Consider the following 15,322-nt stretch of genomic DNA (forward strand, 5'->3'; position numbering starts at 1 on the left):
GTATTTGGATGTGGGCAGGATACCAAGAGGCCTCTGTATCATGATTGCTCCCAGTTATGAGTCCCCCAACCCAGCAATGATGGTAGAATAGGGGGAATGCAATCTTGAATCTTATCGCAAATTAGTGGAAATTCTAGTACGCTATGCTGAGATTGACAGAAAACTTTTACAGGAAAAAATTGAGCTCTTAGAAAAGGAGATAGAACCACAAGGTGAGCCCCAGTTTAAAACCAAAATGGTGGATGAAATGGAAAAACGTCTCAATAAGGAAGAAGAAAAAATAAAAAAATAGAAAAAGTTACAAATTTAGACGTGATAGAGATGATTATATGAACGGACAGATTTTCACCTTCACTAGAAGGTATGATTCTATGCGGGTGGCCACTGCAAATAAGCGTTTGGGGCAGGGATCTGGTCAAGCGTCAACGCGAACAAATCAAGCAGCCACGGAGTCACCGTCAGCTTCGGATCTCAGCTCTGCAGTAGACAGTGGCTCAGAGTCAGATAATTTGGGAGCAAGACCGACCCAACCCAACATCAAGCTCACGTTGGGGGAAGAGTTGGAAATTTTAAAAAGCAGCCGCAGAGACACTCTGAGGTCGCAAACCAAGGGACAAAACAAAACAGGGCAACAAGGAGGAGGAGGGCCCGTAGGAAGGCCAGGAGAAGGAGCAGCCAAGCGGGGAAGGGGCAGAGCCCGCAAGTAAATGATGCTACCATCGAAGTTCCACTAGCTGAAACTCTGGGCACGGGTAACAAAAATACCATCATCAATTTAGCGGGCATTGACCTCTCCGCAGCAGAGCAACAGCTTTTATCCCTGGGCCTGTCCTATTGTCCAGAATCAAATTTCAGCGACACCCAAACTCGAGCGGATATATATAGATTCATCCGAAAACTGAAATTAAAAAAGTTCCATCAGTTACGAGGTACCCAGGAAAACACAGCGGAGGCGATCACACCGCAGAATCCAGCTTTCAGGGGATTAGAGGGAACTGATTATGACCTCCTTTATGAAATGAAAGGTCTGGAAGGTTTGAGGGAAAATCCATCTCAGGAGGAATCAGAAATACAGCCATCACAAATCACAGGAACTAATGTTAACCCTATCACTTCTTTTAAACAAAAATCTAAATTCGTTCCAATAATGGCTCGTGACTCAATTGATGTTTTCAGTGAGCAACTGGTGGCGCAAGTCAAGAAACTCAGTACCACAATTACGAATTCAAAGAGGAAAATTACAAATCAAGAAAAACAATATGAGCAGCTAATTAAGAAATTGAAACAAAATGAGCAAATTATCATAAGGAACTCTGATAAGGGAGGAAACTTGGTTCTATGGCCACGTAATGACTATATGGAGGAGGCCTACAGCCAGTTAAACAACACGGAATGCTACCGGAAGGTAGCCTATGCAAGATTCAAGGATACACAGGAAGCACTGTTTGCACAATTGCTGGCTTGGAAGAGCTTGGGACTATTAAATATGAATGAATTCAAATTCTTAAAGAAAGAGCATCCCATGGTCCCGGTTATGTATTTTATACCTAAAATACACAAAAATCCTATTAAGCCTCCGGGACGTCCCATCATAGCAGCATGTGATGGCCTGTTAGAAAATGTATCTAGATATATAGATTCTTTTTTACAGGACTATGTTAAGGGCCTCAAATCCTTTGTGCAGGACACCAGTGACTTCCTAACTAAAATTCAATACATCAAATGGCAACCGTCCTTCTTAATGTTGGCACTCGATGTTTCGAGCTTATATACATGTATCGGAAACCAAGATGGTCTAAGAGCTTTGGAATATTTCCTGGCTAGTAGGCCAATATCCTTCGCTCAGCACTCCAAAATGATTTTTAAAATGCTTCAATTCTGTCTTGACAATAATTATTTCCTATTTGATGGTAAAATGTATCAGCAGATTCAGGGTGTTGCTATGGGGGCCAGCTTCTCCCCCAGTTACGCCTGTTTGTTTATGGGTTGGTGGGAGGAGCTGGTCCTCAGGCAGCAACATGAGCAAGCATACAACAGGAGTGTAGTCACATGGCTGTGATACATTGATGATTTGTTCATAATTTGGGATGGAGATCTGACAAGCGCTTCAGAGTTCATTGAAAAGTTGAATGATAACACAGTTAACCTCCATTTTACAGCAGACATTAGTAAGTCTATGGTAACCTTTCTCGATGTACAGATCATTGTAGAAAGAAGGGGATAAACTAACCACTTCCTTGTACCGGAAACCTACGGCCGGCAATACTTTATTGCATGCTTCTAGTGCTCATCCGTCCCATTTAATCAGGAGCATACCGTACGGTGAAATGCTCCGTATAAGACGGATTTGCAGTGAAGAAGAAGATTGCACTAATAAACAGCAAGAATGTAAGGTCAGGTTTCTCAATAGAGGGTACAGCTCCAAGGTGATAGTCAGCTATCAATAAATTCTAAATCGCTATGTAGAATGGATCTGCTGAAATATAAAAACAGACAGAGAGAAAAAACAGGATCTAATGAACCAGTTAGGCTTATTCTTAATTTTTCCAGACAAGAAAAGCAAATCAGAGGGATTGTTAGAAAAAATTGGCCCATTATCAAAAGTGACCCTATAATAGGAGGCACCTTACCTTCAAATCCTTTGGTGTCCTTTAGAAAAACAAATAGCATGGGGTCCTCATTGGTAAAAAGTAGCATAGAGGCCAGGCCTACAAGTAGCTGGTTATGGGCTAGAAATGGCTTTTTCAAATGCTCTGTGTGCAAGGCATGCCAATATGGAGAAAATACCACCAGCTACAAAACAGCTTTTGATCCAGGCATTGACAAAATTAATTTTCATTTGACGTGCAAAACTGAATATGCCGTCTATGTGCTCACCTGTAGTTGCAATCTCAAATACATAGGGAGCACGAAATTGCCAGCACACAAAAGGATCTTGCAACACATTCGAGCTATTTGTAACAATGAGGAAAGCTACCCGGTAGCCAGACATTTCAAACAAAGTCATAACAGCGATCCGAAATTTCTAAAATTATTTTGTGATAGATGCCATACTTCCTACTAAGAGAGGTGGTAACAGGCAGGCCAGACTAAGGAGTCTAGAAACATCGTACATATTAAGATTTGACTCCAAGCACCCTAAGGGTTTGAACAACACAGAGGATCTGTATACCTTCCTGCAATGAATTCTTTTTAACTGTTTTTCTACTTTTGTGTATATATATATGATGATGATGGTATATGTATTTATCCAATATTGACAGATGAGTACAATCTACGGTATAAGGATATTTATATATATATATATATATATATATATATATATATATATATATATATATATATATATATATATATATATATATATATATAACCGAATTGAGAACAGAGCCCGATCAATTGGACATATAACAAAAAATATGTATGAAATATTAGATTCATTTTTTCCACTGTCACTGTTCTTTTAATTAGTGAGGAGGATTTTAGGACATTACTATTTATATATTTTATCGATTTAGGTTTTGATTTTAAGGATTATTGTATAGAAAATATTTAATATTTCTAGTTATTAATAATGGTTTTTACAGAATCGATCCTTGATGAAATGATAATGTAGAATTGATGTCCCATTGTCCTTTACACTGCACTTTAAAAGAACTAAGCACAGGTCACTTTTTTTGGATAACAGTCTTGCTCATGCGACAATAGGATTGTTGTATTTACACTATCACAGGTTTGCACATTTATTTACTTATTTATTCACTTAGGATATTGGGTGTTTTTAGACATAGCATGGTACTTTTAAGTCTTTTAATGCATTTAGGCTGTTATTATTTCATGTATACGATAATTGTATCATGTAAGAAAGTTTTTCTAAAAATGATGGAAAATTATGCATTTATGCAAAAATCGAAGGAATGGAAAAGACATATAAGCAAAAAGTATTTTTTCTATATCTATGATAAGTATGCACTAGCACTTTAAAAAGGGCACGAAAAATCACTGAGATGTCATGTGATCAAGGGAGGGATCTCCCGAAACGCGTCATGGGCGAAATAAAATAATGCACTGAAATTTGTCTGGGTCCGCGCTGGTCTTTTCAAGGTCATTGAAGCAGCAAGGCGAGGGTGGATTTATATATATATATGTTTACACACAGCATGAGAAAATTTAAAATATGCCATTATTTTTTGAGTAACAGTGATTGATAACTGTGTACAATGTTATTATTTATTATGGCACACTGCTATTTGACCATGCTAAGATGGCCACCGCTGTGATTATCAACTTTGTCCCTCTTCTATGTTCATGATCGGACTATTGATCACATGTGCACTTTGGGTAAAACTTTATTTAATTGTTTGTTTTTCATACACGAGTTACCCGTGAGCAAGGCGAGAGTTATCGCCGAAACGCGTTGGGTTTTCGTTCCATACTTGCCGTGTATTGTATGCTGGAACTGCAAATGGAGAATTAAATCTTTTTGAGCACACGCACGTTTTCATGGTCTCTTTGAACTAACTGGTTGGAGTGCATTCGCACAGCACAGCGGCTGCTGTGCTTGGTGGACAACAATATATACAGGGCGACCTCCGCCCCTGGATTGCACCGCAGTTTTTAAGGTCCCGGTGTAAACGGAGGAAGTGGTCGTTTCATTGTGATAGACACCGGTCGACCGCGTTGGAGTAAAAACTACGGAGCGGATTGTTGGGGAATATTGCCAGATCGGACTTTGGACCGCTCGGAAGGGAACTGCCTGTCCGGAACACAGAGGACTCTGTCGGACTTCGTCGGCGTGATCCCTGGGTGAGTCCATTCACGTTTATTCTTTCTCTGGCAAATGCAAGTATTGCTTATATGGCGCGCACAGTAGAAAGACTTTCCGAATGTATGGATGAAGCTACCGTGTGGAACGCTTGACTAGACGCACAAACTCAGTCGAATATTTCCATTGACAAATTCGCCCAAGTTACTAACTTACTACGCTACTGTCCTGTGTCCAACCTGCAGCATAAAATAAGTCTGCCGGTGTGTGACACGGGCATCCAGTTAAAAACTTTGATTCACAAAATAAACAGTGCGTATGCATTACGAATATCACTTTGATTGACCAGCATACACAAGGGTATTCTACCCAGTATTTGATACGGCAATATGGATGATGAGATGGAGTCCCGCAGGAGACTCAGGGCACAAACGATGTTTGTAGCAACACCTACAGGACAACCCAATAAAGAACCCCAATCTACAACAATGAATCTACAGAACAACTATAACAAACTGGAAAAGTTAATCCGTAAAGAAGTCTCCAAATGGTGGGAGGCAATAACCCTGGAGAAATATCAAGAAGAAAAAAGAGTACCAAGGGGTTTACGGATTCTTATAGCACCCTCGTATGAGGAACCTGACATGGAACTTGCAGAAGAGTGGGCAGACAATCTTATGGACTGTTCTAACAGGATGTTGTCCATCCTTATAAAACACGCATGGAAAGACAGAGTTACATTGCTCAAAAAAATAGCAGAACTCAAGGAAGAGATCTCAAAGGAAGAAACACCAGAAACCTTTACCAGAAAGATGGAGGAAATTAACAAAAGAATCAGCAAACATGAAGATGAAATAATAGCCAAAAAGGAACGCAAATTCCTAAGAGACCAAATTGATTACAGCTCTGGAAGAGTATTCACTTTCAGTAAAAAGTATGACCACATGGTACGTAAAGGAGTACAGGCAAACATTGATAAGACACAGATGGAATCAGAATCCGGTGATGAAGTGGTAGAAAGTGATGTGTCTGTGGAAGAACAGGCATCAGGATCAACAGAAAATATGATAAAAAATCCTACCAAATCGTCAAATTTTCGGGAGGAATTCAAGCGTATGAATCAGAACCAACAACAGCCGAATTGGCAAATAGACCGAGGCCGAGGAAGGGGCAAAGGATTCAGAGGAAGAGGCAAAGGCAGAGGAAATCCTGGAGAAAACGCCAACAAGCCCAACCAAAAGACAGGCGAGGCGGAGGCGGCAAAAGGAAACACAGCCCCTATGGGAGTGGAAACACGGGGCCAGAAAAGAAGAGGAAAATGAATCAACAGAATGTGATAAATTTGTCTTCTCGCCCTCTATCCAAGAGTGAGCATGAGGTACTCCAATTCGGCCTTTCTTTTTGTCCCACAACCAATTTCTGCTATTCACGAGAACGTATAGACCTTTTTAAATTTACACGAAAATTGAGACTACACAAGTGGAATAAACTTAAAGTAAAAAATACCACGTCTATTCCACCCAATGTTAAACCTGCCGATGAAAGTATAATTGAAGTGGAAGCACTTATTATTCTAAAAAATCTAGAAATGGGTACACCAAACAATGAAGGGATTAATGCTATGTCTTTGGGTTTCAATACAAATTTGAATTGTCCAAACCCCTTTAGACCGAAATCTACATTTAATCCCTCTTTACCTACCTGTGGAATTGATACTTTTGAATCTTTGATGATTGCTGACTTTAAAAATTTGGCAAAACATGAACATTGGTCGGGAGACAATCTGACCAAATGTGAACGAATTGCCATAAAAGCTTTACGTGATGATTCATCTATTGTTATCAGACAGTCCGACAAGGGGGGGAACGTGGTGGTCATGGATGCGAAAGATTATATTGCTGAGGGTATACGACAACTGAGATGTGGTGACTGTTATGAGATTTCATCTATAGAAAAGATTGAGGAAACGAATGTCACATATTTTGATATGTTAAAGGGTTGGAAGGATCAAGGGCTCATTGAATGGAATGAGTACTCGTTCCTTCTTAACCGCAACCCTAAGATAGCAGTCTTATACCTGTTGCCCAAACTGCACAAAGACTCTAAACGTCCTCCAGGAAGACCAATTGTTTCTTCAATTGGGTCCTTACTGGAGAACACATCCAGGTATATTGACCATTTCCTACGCCCCTTTGTGGAAGACACCCCATCTTACCTCAAAGATAGCAGGGACTTTATCACCAAATTGAAAGATTTTGCATGGAATGACAATTATTTGTTCATAACATTAGACGTGTGTAGTTTATACACGTCTATAAGACACAACAATGGTATTGAGGCATGTCGTGTGTTCCTGAAGAGAAGATCTATCTCATTTTTGGAGCACACAAACATGATCATCACTATGATGCAGTTTTGTCTCGAACACAACTATTTTGTGTTCAATGACACGTACTATCGCCAATGCCAGGGGACAGCGATGGGAACTTGTTTTGCTCCCAGTTTCGCCAACCTGTTCATGGCGAGCTGGGAGCAGCAGGTGGCCAGGACCAACCATCTGTACCGCAGCCATGTGAAAATATGGCTGCGGTACATAGATGACCTATTTATCATCTGGGATGGTCCGACCGACATCGCAGAGTCATTTATCAAGGATCTGAATAAAAATGACCTCAACCTGACCCTAGAGGGGAACATAAGCAAATCTGGGGCAGTGTTCTTAGATCTATCAGTGGAGGTATCTGCAGGCAAACTTGCGATGAAGCTATTTCGTAAAAAGACCGCAGGCAACACCTTATTGCACGCAGAAAGTAGTCATCCCAAGGCCTTGATTGAAAGCATCCCGTATGGAGAATTTCTCCGGGCCCGGAGGAATTGTAGCAGGGATTGCGATTTCATCACAGAAGGCGAGTGTATGAAAAAACGGTTCATAGAAAGAGGCTATAAGCAAGAAATCATAGATTGTGCCTTTGAAAAAGCTAGCAAGATCACTCATCTGTCCCTTTTGACCCCAGAACAGAAAAAGACAAATGAGGAAAGTGAAACGGTCAGATTCATTTCCACATTTCATTCTAAATCATGGAGGGTACGCAAAAGTCTCAATAAACATTGGAAAGTGCTTATGACGGAACCTACCCTCAAGGATATCCTCAAAGAAAAGCCCAGTAGCACCTATCGGAGATCAGACACTCTCAGGAGTAAGGTAAGCCAAAATGAGATAAGCATGGTCAAACCCAATACCTCCAAGATCCAAGGGTTCTACACTTGCATGAAATGCAAAGCATGCAAGTATAGTTCCAACGTTAAAAAGGTTTATTTTCCTGTAGAAGGAAAAGAAAGAGCAATTGAAAAGCACCTTACATGCCTGTCAGAGTACTGTGTTTATGTTCTCACATGCCCCTGCAACAAAAAGTATGTAGGCAGCACCATGTTCCCTGCGAAGACTCGGATCCTGCAACACATGAGGGCAATTCAAAATAAAGAACAGAATTCCCCCGTTGCCCGACACTTCGAGGAATTACATGGAGGAAATCGTAACCTCCTAAAATTCTTTGTGATAGACAAATTACCACAAATGAAGAGAGGGGGGGATAAGATTCGAAAATTGAGACAACTGGAGAACAGGTACATTATCGATTTAGACTGTTTGATCCCGGGGGGTCTGAACTCGGAGGAAGAAATGATCTGGCACCTAGGAGAGTGAAGGAATCTTAATCAGTATGGTACAATTCTGGGGAGCTCGACTAGTCTTGGTTCTCTAAATTTCTGAGCTTTTGATTCAACAAATCAATGATGTAAACTAACTATGTTTGTTCCAAATGTCCTGCATATGTAACATCCTTTTAATTGTTTTTAATCACTGACATTACCGGAGCACATTCTGTGTACCGAGTTTGTCTGAACATAGCTTGAGTAGTATCATTGTTGACCCAATATGTGATGATGCTGACTGGTTGTATTTCTGTTTTCTTTCGCTGTTGTACAGGACTGAGAAGAATTGTCTCCTGAAGTGAATAGAGGTTGAAATTCCCACTGGGGAAGAAAAGATGAGAAATCTGTGATGAGTGTAGTAAGGTTCTGAGCCACTCACCCGGAAATATAATTTCTAATTGATTATTCTGTTTTGAATATTTGGACAATTTGTTATTTAGCCACTTGGCAGAGAATCAAGTATCCTATTCCTACCTGTTGGTTTACAAAACAGAATTATGTACCTTTGTTTTTTTAGTCCACTTGGGCAATCAGAGTAGATATACAACAGCTCATGGGTAGGATGTCTTAACCCATGATGATCACTTTTTTGATATTTATGCACATATATCCACTTGGACAATTAATATGTAATTACAGTATATATCAATCAGAGCATGTCAGTATAGATATCCACCTCATAATGACAGTCGACAATGGTATTATACAGAAGGTCACGTTTACATCACGTGAGGCCGTCATAATTTAGCCACTGGGCATATATGTAGATGTTTACACACAGCATGAGAAAATTTAAAATATGCCATTATTTTTTGAGTAACAGTGATTGATAACTGTGTACAATGTTATTATTTATTATGGCACACTGCTATTTGACCATGCTAAGATGGCCACCGCTGTGATTATCAACTTTGTCCCTCTTCTATGTTCATGATCGGACTATTGATCACATGTGCACTTTGGGTAAAACTTTATTTAATTGTTTGTTTTTCATACACGAGTTACCCGTGAGCAAGGCGAGAGTTATCGCCGAAACGCGTTGGGTTTTCGTTCCATACTTGCCGTGTATTGTATGCTGGAACTGCAAATGGAGAATTAAATCTTTTTGAGCACACGCACGTTTTCATGGTCTCTTTGAACTAACTGGTTGGAGTGCATTCGCACAGCACAGCGGCTGCTGTGCTTGGTGGACAACAATATATATATATATATATATATATATATATATATATATATATATATATATATATATATATATATATTATTGCACTATTTCCTTTGATTGCAGATTTCAGTACAAAATTCCAAGGTAAAGCTAGGCTAAGTGTTAAATTGCTGGCATCTTCTAAGTAGCTAGCTGTTCTGAATATGTCTGGCGATAAACCGTCAGGGACCATTTATTTTTCATGCCTTTTTGGAGACCCACTTTACGAGATCTATTTGATTTGGGGAACATTTGCAGCAAAACAAAATCTATACTGTGGCTTTTTTTTATTATCTTCCTTCTGTCCCCATGAACATGTACTACTCTGATGTAGGCAAACCTGGGAGGCCACATAACTCCAGAACTGATCTCTCTCTCCATCAAAGTAATTCACAACATGCATCTTGATAGCAATCTGCCTGTTCATTTTTTTCTCAGGTTTTGAAAATACTCCCAAATGATTAATAACATGTAAATATGTTCAGATGCCCTATTTGTACATCGCTCTCTTGAAAATAGTCTAGTCAACAAAAAAGAATAATATTGCACTCATGACTCGCAGAAAAACTATTTGCATATCTTTATCCCAGATCCATGGTACTGACGTTCTTGGGGAAGTGTTAGAACAGAAAAACACTTCAACCGCATCTTTTATTCCAAAAACATGTTGCCTTAATATTTAAATAGCAAAACATAAGCCGAGCAATGTGTTTTCTTTTTTGTTTCTGGAAAGATATTAGGAACAGCAGTTCACTAAAGCAACAGTAGTCTTTAAATTGACTGCCTGCTCTTCGATTATGTGAGCAGATCTTCAGAATTGTTGCCTTCTATAGGTCTAAAAGCGATAATTCAGCTCTGATTCGGTGTGAATAATCACTATTCAACAGTGTTTATTTGAAGATTTTACATAGCGCGAACAAGACTCTTGCGGGTATCAGAGCGTTTTACAGGGTAGATGTAAAAAACAAATACAAGCATAAAAAAATAGGTGATTCAAATACATAGTGATAACTAATACAAACTAGTAATTATATTATAGTGCTAAGTAAGTAGTTCAGGTAAATTTAGCCATGAGAATCGATTTCAATTATTTTTTGAAGGAGGTAGTAGAAGGTTTCTGTCTTGTTTCTGTGGGCAAGGCATTCCAGATCCTGTGAGCCATTCCTGAAAAGGTCGGGTTGTAAGTTTTCTTCTTGGCAAATCGTGGTTTCAGAAAGATTCCTGCAGCATCTATACCACAAGAGTACCAGTTTCTGAGCTAGATCACTCGGAGTATTGTGATGCAAGGCCTTGTGCATCATACATGCAATTTTCAGATGAATTCTAGCCCCGAACAGTAGCCAGTTGAGGGCTCGAAGGTCTGGGGAGATGTGACAGTTTCTTTTGGAGCCTGTAATGAGTCTAGCACCTGAGTTGATTGAGGCTCTGAGAGGGGCCGTTGTCGATCTGGGAAGGCCTCATAGAGCGACACTTCCATATTCCACTCGTGGGATTACTAGAGCTTGGACTGCCTGTTTGAAGTCATTTGCTGGCAGGAAGGGTTTCAGTCTTCTCGGGGTGTTCATGTGGAAATTCGCTTCTTTTGTAGAGGCGCTGATCTGTTTCTAAATGTTTAGGTTTCTGTCCACCGTTACTCCCGGCGATTTCTCTGAGTTGACAATAAGAGGTTGACCTTTGAGTGCTGTTAGGTGATTCAGTGTTCGAGTGTTGATGGTGAGAGAACCCATTACCCCCACGCTAGCACTTCATGTTGTCGGTCTCTGATGCAACAAAACATCGAACAAAATCCATCGACTCCCCGCTAACACAGCAACACCCGGCCACCATGTCTGCGGTCATTGAGCAATTCCAGAAAAACTCGGAAGTGTTCCAGGATTCCTAAACAATACGAGATCATATAAAAATCAGTCCTCTTCACAGCACCCCCCTTCCCATCACACTCAAAACCTCATGTTATGGCATATTTTATAGCATACTCTAAAACACGTTATTTGTGATGGCTATTTCATTCAATTGTGTTCTTTACCAAATTTAAGAAGTTGCAATTAATATTAATGATACAGATTCCATTTAAAGACATAGTATTTCAACATCCACAGTCTGAAAACTATCTGATATTGCTGAGATATTAACAGGCTCTGAAGTTGATTTAGTCCAGTTGTTATATTTCTGTATGTACACTTTTTGTTTTAATGTCAAATTCCCTCACAAATGAGCATTCTTCACATGGTGTTTACACATTACTGAACAGTAAGATGATGATTTCAACAAACTCTGCAATAATAGCACAAGCTTTAACGAGGCCTACCTGCCTAGATTGGCTGTTGTGTAAAGGACTAGTGTGGTGTTAAAGTGTGTCTGCCTCTCGAGGTCTGTGGGCCAGTATATAGTGCATGAGCTAATCAAGCAATCTCTGGTGCACATCTGGTTTTGTTCTTTTCTTTAGATGCACCCGTCTTGGGCCAAAGCGCAGGGTTTATGTGTTGGTGTATGTGCCATCTCTGTGATATGTTCGTGTATATATGTTTGTGCATGAGTCTGTAGTTCTGTTGTGATAAAGTGCTCACTGCATCTAATGTGCATGTGTCTGTGTGCCTATCTCTTACATTCAGGGTGCTTGCTCTTTTCACTGCTGTACTTGTGTCTGTGTACCTTTAGTTGTGTGCATATGTCTGCATACTGCCCCCCCCTGCTGTTCATGTTGTAGCCATGTTTCTGGTGCTGATAATTTTATATTTGTGCTCAGGTTGCGTTCGCAAAATTCATCTATACCCTACACATGTTTTCCTATTGTTTATCTGAAATCAACTCGGTTATTATGCTTTTGTAAGTGCGTTTTCCAACCTGCCTTTAGGGGGAATAAGCATTTTCATGTTCTTTATAAAATTATAAACTCTATCCTTACCAGAAGTTTCTGTAATCCCCAGAGACACCTACGAACCACCACTCAACATGGACTTAATGTCCACCTGGTACAGGGTGGGATTGGAACCAGAAATGAGTTCAGGTCACTCATAAAAATATGGGCAACATATATGCTGATCATGACCAATCGTGGATAGCCCCTTTCGTCAAACACTGCTTGTTCATTTGAGAGTGCCCATAATGGGAGTTAAGAATAAAAATATGGTTTGCATTATAATAACAAGCATTTGCAATGCAATAGGTCTCGCATTAGGAAAGTTTGAGCTATTGGTCTTGTAAATGACAATTTTTTTTATTTCATATCTTGATTTTGAAAATAGCTAAATTAATAGCTTTGTCATTTACAATGCCAATAGTTATAACTTTTGCAAATGTGACACCTATAGCATTTGTAATGCAACATGTTTTGTATTTACGTGACTTAGCGGTATTAATATTACAAATTACAATGGCTTTTAATTTTTTTAAATAATTAATACTTAAATAGAAGAGATTTTAATTTATAATGGCAATAGCTTAAACTTTTGTAAATAACTTTTGTGAAGATTATGTTCAGTGTATTTTATTGTGACGAAAATCCAAGAACAGAAGTGAAATATTAACATCTTTTTTGTGACATTTGTAATAAAGTTTGAAACATTGAGAGAACATATTTGAACCAGTTGTTGAATGGTTGCACAGATTGATGCTGGGGTGGAAATGTACTATAAAAACACGCTCAGAGCATGCCATAATATAACACACTTTGTGGTGTGCTGTAGTGTAGGTGTGCTGCGTGTCTGCTTGCGGTTGCATGTGTGTGTTACAGCATAGATAAACAGCAACCGTTGCTGTTTATCTATGGAATCATATGTCTGTATTTTGTGTTTTCTCTGTTTGTGTCTCCGTTTGTTGTCTGTGCGTGAGTGCTTTTGTGCACGTTATGTCAATTGTTACATGTATCTGTCTGTCTTTGCTTTATTTTTTTTATATCTGTACATGTCTGAATTAGCTCATGTGTGTGTGAGTGCTTGTGCGGTCATATATGTAACAGTAATGAATGTAACTGCATGAACGTGTGGGTTTGTGCTTGTGTGTGTGCGTATTGGGGTAACTGTGCATGGTGTGGGTTGCATGTTAGCATCTGTATGACTGTATGTATTTATAATTGCCTGTGTGTGACAAGTCGTTGTGTGCATGCATTTTACTTGTCTGTGTGTGTCGGTGAATTTGTCGTGGGCGCTGTTTTTATTTCATTTTATAGTCTCAAGCAGTACTGGCTCGAGGGGACTGCTATTTGCTAGTCCTGTAAGCTGAGCAGAAAGGGTGTAGTTTAGGCATGCAGGGTCAATTAGTTCGATTGAAGGAAACCCAGCCTACAGCTCCCACAATGCAACTTGTTGTTACATGAAAATATTGCCCAGGAGCATTGCGTGTCGGTGATATGGAGTCTTCCAGGGTTCTTTCATGATGTAAGGGTTCAGCCTGTGAAAACTATTTGCACTGTACCCTCATTGAAACTTTGCTTGCGTCTGCCTCAGAGTGACATGCCTGCCTTTCCTCCTTGTGACATTAGTGATGACTCCACAAGTAACCAAAGGCAGTGTTCTAGCATTGGGATTTTCTCTGGCAAATCATTTTTTCAGCGGAGTAAACAAAGTTACTACAAACTACAACTCCCAGAATCCATTAGTTTATCAAATGAAACCCGGGACTGGAACAGTGGCCCCCTTTGTGAGGCGGAGTCCTCTGGTAGGCTTACTTTCCGAAGGATTGTATCTCCATGTCGTCAGGAGGCCCCCCAAAAGCCTCGGAGATCCGCTATCTCGAAGCAAGAGGCCCCTGTGCCTCGTGAGTCTGTGAATATGGAAGAATTCACCATGGCGACCCCCACACCTCCCCGAGTATCCGGACAGGCACAGTTCATCACCAGGTTTCTTAGGAGCTCGAGCGCCCCGGGAAGACCTCCGACGGGAAAGCAACGAAGACGAACTCCCAAAATAAATGTTTTAGTTGTTTCCTAAAGAACAAAAGTGTGGGTGTCCCTGGTGGAATGGGACTGTGACCTCTAGGATGGGGAAGTGGTTCTCTCGGGAGTGACACTCCTTTCTTCAATCTGCACTGCCGCTGAAATCACTTTGTTTCATTGGTTTAGCAGAACCGAATTGTGATGCTGAACAAGGAAACGTAGAAAGTACAGAATGTATGAGGAAATGCACAACGTGAAATACAAGACGGCTGCAAACAAACCGTTACAAAGGAGTTTGTCACGAGAACCCTTTGTGCCGGTCTGACTCCGGTCACAACACACTTGCGCCTTTCTTCCTCTGACCCTCGCGGTTGCGACGGCGCTTTTTATGGGATCTTAGTGGACAACGATCCAGCTGTTACATTTATTTGTAAGAATAATTAAGGGCCAACGTGGTTTATGGTCCCGTAACGCCTCCTCTGGTTTCTGGGGACTAGTATGAAATAACAGGCTGAGGGCGACTGCTTTCTGCACGAATTCTGAACCCCGTAAATCAATACGGGACTTTTAACATAACAAGAAAGCAGCCCGGGCTGAGCGGAAGTCAGGCAGCCCTCCTCGAGACAGAGGCGGGGCCTGACCAGAAGCAGGAAGTGGAGCGCGACCGGAGCTTCCCAGGAGGCAGGCTGCAATGGCTGGCGCAAGGCTCCGGAGCAGAGAGAGGAGAGCCCTGCGTGCAGCCGGCGTCTGCCCAGGAAGCCGAGGAGCG

At 40.5% G+C, this 15,322-nt stretch overlaps 1 protein-coding gene across 2 annotated transcripts in view; it reads left to right on the forward strand.

The window, feature by feature from the left end:
• The window catches only part of SHISA5 (shisa family member 5), a 299,801-nt gene that overhangs the window by 218,405 nt on the left and 66,074 nt on the right, over positions 1-15,322 (forward strand). The gene's annotated exons all lie outside the window — the stretch shown is intronic.

This window comes from Lissotriton vulgaris, chromosome 9 (assembly GCF_964263255.1).
Source record: "Lissotriton vulgaris chromosome 9, aLisVul1.2, whole genome shotgun sequence".
Taxonomy (NCBI): Eukaryota; Metazoa; Chordata; class Amphibia; order Caudata; family Salamandridae; genus Lissotriton; species Lissotriton vulgaris.